The sequence below is a fragment of the Lotus japonicus genome, chromosome 1 (assembly GCF_012489685.1).
Source record: "Lotus japonicus ecotype B-129 chromosome 1, LjGifu_v1.2".
Taxonomy (NCBI): Eukaryota; Viridiplantae; Streptophyta; class Magnoliopsida; order Fabales; family Fabaceae; genus Lotus; species Lotus japonicus.
The window spans coordinates 39,549,872-39,559,504 of record NC_080041.1 but is presented as its reverse complement, the minus strand read 5'-3'; the positions used below and the strand labels follow the sequence as shown (position 1 = coordinate 39,559,504).

General features: G+C 40.7%; 1 non-coding gene across 1 annotated transcript; it reads left to right on the top strand.

The window, feature by feature from the left end:
• The first annotated feature begins 9,073 nt into the window (after positions 1–9,073).
• On the top strand, positions 9,074–9,207 carry LOC130734912 (small nucleolar RNA Z247). Its single transcript, XR_009018247.1, has one exon. It is a non-coding gene; the product is annotated as a small nucleolar RNA Z247 (small nucleolar RNA).
• The last annotated feature ends 426 nt before the right edge of the window (positions 9,208–9,633 follow it).

Sequence of the window (9,633 nt, the reverse complement as noted above, 5' to 3'; positions counted from 1 at the left end):
GCTTAGAATAAGTGGAAGAGATTTCCATTTACGATTAGGCTTGATGTATCGTGAAGGAAAAACCTGAACAAGATTTTATCGGATGAAATAAATTTATGAAGGAGAAAGTTCAGGAAAAGTCTAAGGATTGCATCAAAGTCGATATCAGTTATAGCACGATTATTATACGCTTAAACCTAGGGCAGAAACCCTAGTAAATAGCTTGTTTACGCTTAAAGTCACGATGGAAACTAATTCCAAAAATCTTCAGAGAAATGTTAGAACTTCTCTTAATCCATATATAACAAGCGTTTCGAGGCGAAACTCTAGGATCTACGAACGTCCGATTCCAATCATCGGAAGTTTGCCGAAACTAAATCCCTGATAGTTCAGAAACCCTAGAATCAACCGACAATGAAGACTTTTTCTATTCGGAGCTTCAAATGAAGATTCCACACGCGTACACCCATTTCTCTTGATGATTTCAATCTTTCTTCAGAAGGAAGTTTTCTATTCCGACATTCAATGCAAAAAGTAACTTATCGGGTAAAATAGTTTTACACCGACTTTGCATTAGTCACCTAAAATACCAGGAAACCTCTGTTGAGTTTTGGATTTATGTCGCCAAAACCTATCTTAGAATTCACGGAGAATGAAGCCGGAAAAATCAGATTCGCGAAACTTTCATTTTCCCGCGTTTTTTCAACCTCTATATATAGCATTAAAAACAAGCCTCGAGAACCAAAAATCGTACTGATATTTCTTTGAAGAATTAGAAGATTCAGCGGGGATAATATCGTGTCTAAAATACGTTGGAATCAGTAGGAAGAAATCGGAATCACTCTTATATTCTTTTTTTAACTCTATGAGTTAAATCCTCCGATATCTAAACAAATCTGTACCGATTTACAAAATATCTTCTCAAAATATCTTTCATAAATATCTATTCATCCTTATCCGATCTTTGATAAATATCTACTCATTTCTTGGTTCATGGATCATTTTAATTTGTTCAAAGTGATCATAATTTATATTTTACTATTTCATAAAGTTCCTCATAATTTTTAGTATAGTTATATATCCATTATCTATTTTTCTCTTAACTTTGTGAGCTAAATTCTTCAGTGTCTAAATCAATTTATACCAGTTTACAAATATCTTTCCTAAATATCTAAACCTCCTTATCCTCCCTCACTCACTCTGTCGACATCTCTCTCTCTCATTGCACTTTTTCTTCATTTCTTCCTTGACCCATTTCCTACTTCTTCTTCTATATATATTATGTCCCTTCTCCTTTTCTTTCTACTTCTTCTTCTATTATTCTCCAAAAGCTGCAGCACACACACCCTTTCTATTTTCTTCCCACCACCATCGTGCATCCCTCACTCTCAATGGAACCAGCACCATGCCTTCTCATTCCTCTCATCATCAACGTTTTTTTCTCCAACATGACTGACCCTTTCTTCCTCTTTGTGCAGAACCCACACACATCAATCTTCTCATCACCAAGCTTCTTTTCTTTTCTGCTGCCAACACCCACATCATTTTGTTCTTCACCAAAATCACCATGCCATATATCCTTTTCACCTTCAACCAAGTAGCACCATACTCCCTGTTCTTCTTCACGTTCAGCACCCACACATCACCATCCACTTCACTTCATCATCATCTCATACACCATCACCAATTTCCTCTCCTTTGCTGTCCACGCACACCATGTTTCTTCTTCCTCATCACCGTTCTTTCTTTTCTCTCATGGTGGCAACCAAGAACTCACACCACCATGGATCATTGTCTCCACCCAAAACAGAACAGCAGCCATCATCACAAGCTTCTTTCTCCATGGCCACAAACGAGAACGCCACGACCACCACCTCACCATCACGCGAGCCACACCGCCACGCACCACCTTCCACGCGAGCCACCACCTCTGGTTCAAGGTCGCAAGCAACAGCCACCAACCGAGAGCACCATGTTGAGCTCCATGAACAAGAACAGAGGAAGCAAGACGTGAAAATAGAGCATAACGACGCGCCGACGTCGCCGACATCGCAAACTTCGACCTTCGATTCCGGTGTACTCGGACCTCCGTTCACAGCGAGGTTAGTACCGTTGGAACCCTTGCGGTGTCCACCACAAAACCCATATTCCGGATTGTCGTTCCGTCGCCGTCGACCGCCGCCGCTGCCGCCTTTGGGAGCTTTTTCCGATCAACTCCGGTGACCGATGGAAAAACGGAGGATACTGCTACGATCCTTGCCGTGAGGAGAGCAAAACCCTATTTTCAATTTCGTATTTGGGTCATTTTATTCGACGACCCCGACAACCACCGTCGACCTTCGGCTGAACTTTCTGGGCAAACCGTCGACTCTTTGGGGAAACGGACAGCGCCGTTGAGTTTCTGGCCGCGAAAAGATGAAGGAACAACCTTCCTTTGTGTCTCCGGCGACAGTTCCTCCGTCAACCCCGTGAGCCGCAACTTTCTCTGGCGACTCTTTGCCGACAAGTTTCAGAAACTTGATTTTCGTACGATGAACGGAAGCACCCTGCATCGAAGCTACACAATGGAAGGAATCGAGCCGACGCAGGCAAACAAAGATGTAATCGGATCGGAGTTGCACCTTAGTATGGAAATTGGCTAAGGTGAGGGCTTCTCACTGAATCTCTAGTTAATGCTTAGGGTCGATGCTTTCGACATTGTTTACTGTTTATGCACTGGATTGTGTGTGATTGGAAAATGTTTTCTGAGGCTTCGGCTGACAATGTAGATGATTCATCTACTGAATGTTTTTGAGATTGACTTATATGCTATGTGCTATATGGGTAATCTAGGATGTGTGGTGCATGCCTTATATGCTAAGTGCTAGGTGGTTATTGCTTAATATGTTGATATATGACATGTTGATTGACTGTGATGATCTAATTATGCTTTTGCAAAGAAATCTGAGATTCTGAATGGTGAGAATAGCGGGCAGGTCATGCCGATTTTATTTTGAGAGTTTTGAGAAAGTTTGATAGGACGAATGAGATTCGGACCTTGTTATGATGTGTATGGATCGAGACATTCTCTGGAGTCATTTGGGGATTTGGAGATCCCGAGAACTTATAGGATTTGCGATAAGTCTAAAAGGATAGTATTTTGTAAAGAAAACTCATAAGACATTAAACAACCTCTAAATCTTTAATTAATGATAATAAACTCGAAAGGAAGGCGTGGAAGTCAAATCTTAGTTTTGGAAAACGAGAAGTGTCGTCGGATCCCAGTATTGAGAAAGTTGAGAGGCTTCGAGTATGTAGATGTTGTGGTGCTGTTGGAGCAGCGTTTGTTGTTGTGCTGTTGGAGCAGCTATGTTGTTGGGCTATCTTGGGGATAAGTCCGGGAAACCGTTAGTTTCCGAGAGTGTGATACTCTTTGCTCGTTGAGCAGTTTTGACCATCGGATTGAGATGAGTCGGATGATTTGGAGATCATCATGAGTTACATGTGTTTTGTTGTGAAGAAGTGTCTTTTGTCGCAGAATCGACTTTACCTTAGGGTAAGCTTTAAGAGACATTAATTTAGCTAGAACACGTGGCGACGTGTCGAGTGAGATTCGGAGACGTTTTTTGACTAATCATCCTGCATTCATGCAACATTAATGAGGTATTAACACAGGACGTACTCTAGACCTCGTCGGTTTCCAAAATGGTCATAAGACCCGCAATGCCGTGTAAGAGCGTTTGTAGACGACTCTTGTAGCAGACCGAAATGGCAGACCTACGGGTTTACTGCTGATCTGGCTACCTTGGTTTGGTGTAAGAGACACGCGGGCAGAAATGGTCCCACCGTTGCTGGTGCTAGGATTGATCCGTTGATGTCCATCCCAGAGGCACGCGAGCGGAAATGGTCCCACCGTTGCTGGTGCTAGGATTGACTCGTTGTTGTCCATACCTTTGTTTGGTGTAAGAGGCACGCGGGCAGAAATGGTCCCACCGTTGCTGGTGCTAGGATTGATCCGTTTGATGTCCATCCGTTTCCGGAATGCATTTGGTTAACTGGGTTAACCGTCATTTGCAGGTCATGCAACATGCATACTAATTTAGTTGGCGAATGTGATTGTTATTTGTTAATCCTATTTGGAACATGCTAAATGTTATCGTTGTTGTTTATGTTATTGTGGAATGTTCAACCCTAGGAATGTTATCTTTAGCTATAAGCCTAAGCGGCTATTCTCTTATCTATATCTATTGGTGGTATTATTTACATAATTCTTTGGAGTTGACCCTCGCGTCTTCTGTGTGCTTTGGCGGACAAACGCCCTTTGTCAGATGTCTTTGGCGGGCTGGTTCACGACGGTTCACCCTTCGGGGAGAACTAGAGTTGGGATGCTGGAACAGGAGCGCATCGCGATAGCGAGCGGAGGACGGAGGATGTACCTAGACTTGGTCGTTCTGGATTCAGATTCGGACGACGATCACGCTAGCATGTAGGAATGAGTGTTAGTGTGAGCTCCTCGAGATGGGATTAGTGTAGGAGTAGAGTCTTAGCTCTGAACATCATTTGTTTCTTTGGGGACAGGGTAGTTTCCCACCTATAGCTTTTTGTGTGGTTTCCCTACGGGAATCACAGAGAGTTGGTTGGACTTAGGAGGTCTTATTTTCAGGCCATTGGGTCAGCTTATTCTCAGTTTTGAGGGATAGTGTTGCGGACACTTACCTTTACATTTGGTTTGTACATATTGCCTACGGGCGCTACACTTTTCTTTCCGTCACTGGAGGTTGCTCGTGACGAGGTTGCTACTTACAGCGGAGGCTGTTTATATATTGTATATTAGTTTTATTACTTTTCGCATTTGGGTTTTATTTAATTCAGTCTTGTCTTAGTTATTATCGAAAAAAAAAAATATACACGTTTTTCCGCATTAAGTTTATTGTTGGTTACTAAAGTGACGCCACCGAAATCGGGGTGTTACAATGACGGTTAACCCAGTTAACCAAATGCATTCCGGAAGGGATGGACATCAAACAGATCAGCCCTAACACCAGCCACGGTGGGACCATTTCGGCCCGCGTGCCTCTTACTCCAACAACAACGGTAGTCAGATCAGCAGTAAACCCGAAGGTCTGCCATTTCGATCTGCTACTAAGAGTCGCCTACAAGCGCTCTTACGCGGAAATCCAGGTCTTATGACCATTTTGGAATCCACCGAGGTCCGAAGTCCGTCTCGTGTTAATACCTCATTAATGGTGCATGAATGCAATGATGATTAGCCAAACAACGTCTCCGACCTCACTCGACACGTCGCCACGTGTTCTAGCTACATTAATGTCTCTAAAAGCTTACCCTAAGGTAAAGTCGATTCTGCGACAAAAGACAACACTTCACAACAACACACTCTCTCATGATGATCTCCAAATCATCCGACACATCTCCATCCGATGGTCAAAACTGCTCAACGAGCAAAGAGTATCAACATACTCGGAAACTACCCGTTTCCCGGCTTATCTCTCGGATAGCCCAACAACACAACTGCTCCCAGAGCACAAGTGTATCAATACTCAAAACTTCTCAATATTCTCAACACTTGGATCTGACGACACTTCTCACTTTTCAAAACTAAGATTCGCATCCTAAGCTTCCTTTCAAGTTTATTATCATTATTTGAAGATTTAGAGGTTGTTTAGTGTCTTATGAGTTTTCTTTAGAAAATAAAATCCTTTTAGTCTTATCGCAAATCTTATGAGTTTTCAACATCCAAATATCCCAATTAATTCCCCGAGAATGTCTCGATCCATATAACCATAACAAGGCCCGAATCTCATTCGTCCTATCAAACTTTCCCCAAAATCTCAAAATAAAATCGGCATGACCTGCCCGCTATTCTCACTACTCAGAATCACAGATATCAGTGCAAGGACATAATTAAATCAGCACAATCAACAAACATGTCATATATCAACACATTCTAAAATAACCACGTAGCACTTAGCATATAAAGCATGCATCACACATCCTAGATTACCCACTTAGCACGTACCATGTAATTCAATCTCAAAAACATTCAGTAGATGAATCATCTACATTGTCAGCCGAAGCCTCAGAAAACATTTTTCCCAATCAAACACAAACAAGTGCGGAAACAGTAAATCAAGTCGAAGTATCAACACCTAAGCATTAACTAAGCATTCAGTGAGTAGCCCTCACCTGTAGATTCTCCAGGGTTGTCCTCGAACTCTTCTTCACAAGCAAAGCCTTGTTCCTCGGGAAACTCTTCAAATGAACCTTTAAAGTAAAACCACAGAATTCTATCAAAATCTATCGGAAACTAAGCTATCAATGCTCACTAAGGTTACCCGAAGTAATACATACTCCGAGGTACGATAATCTAGCGCGAAAGGACAAGTTTTCGAAAAAGAAATTTTCCTTCCTCCCCCCTAGGGTGCTCGGCCACTATTGGTAATTAGGTGGGTCGATTTTTCTTCGATCAAACCTGGTTCCTAGGTTATTATTAGTCGTAACTAAGGGTATTCTAAACTCGGAAAAATTATCGGATCAAAAACTGTCGGTATTTTGGTCAATATTTTTAGCTCAGAATTTCAAAACTGAAATTTCGAAAAACAAATTGGATGGAGACGTCACCAACGAAGTTTATGACAACTAATCCTACTAGCGCTAAGCTAAGGCGATAGTTTTCAGCCCAAAGGACGAAGCTTTGCCCCAAAATGGGTATTTTATGCAGAATTGAAACTCGACGGTAGTTTTTCGAGAATCGGCGCAGTATTATTAGCTAAACATACTCAGGAGAACGTAGGGAAGATGTTTAGAATCAAAAATGGAATTATCAGGATAGTTTTGCAAAAACCTCAAAACTATGAGCACAGAAAGACATAGAGAAAAGCTATGGAAAAGACGATCAGAGGTAAGGATTAGCGACTATACCTCGATACCTTCAAGCAGCAACTGTTGAATCAACGATCAAGCAAGAAATGAAGAAAATCTCTTCTCCTCCTCCTCTTGTGAAGCTCGCGAGTTTGGGTGGGTTTTTGGGTGAGTTTTGTGATTTTTTTCTCATTTCTTGGCTATATATAGAGGTTGGAAAAACGCGGGAAAATGAAAGTTTCGCGATTCCGATTTTTCCGGCTTCATTCTCCGTGAATTCTAAGATAGGTTTTGGCGACATAATTCCAAAACTCAAAAGAGGTTTCCTTGTATTTTAAGTGACTAGTGCAAAGTCGGTGTAAAACTATTTTACCCGATAAGTTACTTTTTGAAAATGTCGAATGTCGGAATAGAAAACTTCCTTCTGAAGAAAGATTGAGATCATCAAGAGAAATGGGTGTACGCGTGTGGAATCTTTATTTGAAGCTCCGAACAGAAAATGTCTTCATTGTCGGTTGATTCTAGGGTTTTGAACTATCAGGGTTTTAGTTTCGGCAAACTTCCGATGATTGGAATCGGACGTTCGTACATCCTAGAGTTTCGCCTTGAAACGATTGTTATAAAAAGGAATAAGAGAAAGTCTTATATTCCTCTTGAAGATTTTTGGAATTATTCCTATAGTGTTCCAAGGGTGGAACTTAGTCTTTTCCTAAGGTTCTTGTCCTAGGTTTAAGCGAATCGATCGTGCTATACCTTTTATCGATTTTGATACAATCCTTAGACTTTTCCTGAACTTTCTCCTTCATAAATTTATTTCATTTAGTAAACTCTTGTTCAGGTTTCCCTTCACGATACATCAACCCTAATCGTGAATAGGATTTTATTCACTTGACATAAACTGAAAAACTTGGGTCTTACATCCTATTCCCCAAAGACACCCAAAAGACTCGACTAAGCTCTGATACCACAATGTAACACCACGATACAAAGGTAGCAGCGTTGCCACCGCCAATCTTGGCTGCGCCCCATCTCCCCCAATCAATATATATTTGTTTTCTGCAATTAGATCTACTCTATTAACGGCAAAAGCACCACCGCTAAAGAAGAAAGATCACAACTTCAAGGGTATATGAATATCATTAATACGATACATTCACCTTTGCAATTAATACGATACATTCAACTTTGAATACGGATCTACCCTTTGTGTTGCAGCTACAATTGGGAATTGGCTTTTCAAATATTGCATCGTGCTGCAACACAAATATTCCACAAATTTTGGACAGTGGCAGAGAGAAAACTTGGTCGGGGAAGAAGAGTGGAAGTGTGGCACGTGATATTTTAATTGAGTGTTTTAATCCTAAGCACTTATTTTAATTTAATAGCTGTAAATTATTCCTATCTTTCTCACATAAAAAAGACTTTCTTATATGATACTCTCCCTATAGTTAGAGAATGAAATCTGTTACTATACAGAAATCATGCTAGCAGTTATGTTGAACATTTGACCAACCATCAATCCCTATAATTATGCTATTCATATAATTGTGATTCATTGTAATCAATAGTATTAGTCAAATGTAATTACTACAGGAATATTTCATTGAAGACCAGCATGATTATAGGAACGACATTAGCTGGTCATTGTTGTATATATGCTCATGTATTCATCAATGGAAATCATCACCTAATTCCATATCAATATACTTTTTAACTTGGTACCAGAGCACATAAGTCTTGAAGGCTCTTGATCCAAAATAACCATGTCATCCGCTGCCAATTCAAACCACAAAAATGACCTTCCATCCACTGTTTCTGTCAAGCTGGACAGAGACAACTATCCACTATGGAAATCACTTGTGTTACCTATAATCAAAGGTGCCAGGCTCGATGGTTACATGTTAGGGAAAAAGGAGTGCCCTGAAGAATTCATCACTGCTGCAGATTCAAGCAAAAAGTCAAATCCTGACTTTGAAGATTGGCAAGCATATGATCAATAACTCCTTGGTTGGTTGATGAACTCAATGACTGCTGACATAGCAACACAGTTATTGCACTGTGAAACCTCAAAACAGCTTTGGGATGAAGCTCAAAGTCTAGTTGGTGCTCACACAAGATCACGAATCATTTATCTCAAATCTGAGTTCCATAGCACCAGAAAAGGAGGAATGAAAATGGAAGATTACCTGATCAAAATGAAGAATCTAGCTGATAAGCTCAAACTTGCAGGCAATCCAATTTCAAATTCGGATCTAATCATTCAGACTCTAAATGGTTTGGATTCTGAATATAATCCTGTAGTTGTCAAATTATCTGATCAAACTACACTCAGTTGGATTGATCTACAAGCTCAATTGCTAGCCTTTGAAAATAGAATTGAGCAACTAAACAGCCTCACCAACCTAACCCTCAATGCAACAGCAAATTTTGCTAACAAAACTGACTACAAAAGCAAAAGGTTCAATTCAAACAGTAGCTGGAGAGGTTCCAATTTCAGAGGTTGGAGAGGAGGCAGAACATCCAAGCCAACATGCCAGGTTTGCAACAAGATTGGACACACAGCAATGCACTGCTACTACAGGTTTGATAAAGCCTACTCAAACTCTAATCATTCAGCAGATAATGACAAGCAAAGAGCTCACAATGCCTTCCTAGCTTCTCAAAACTCAGATCAAGACTATGATTGGTACTTTGATAGTGGTGCAAGCAATCACGTGTCACACCAAACTGATAAAATTCAAGATCTGACTGAACATCATGGTAAGAATTCTCTAGTGGTTGGAAATGGTGAAAAAT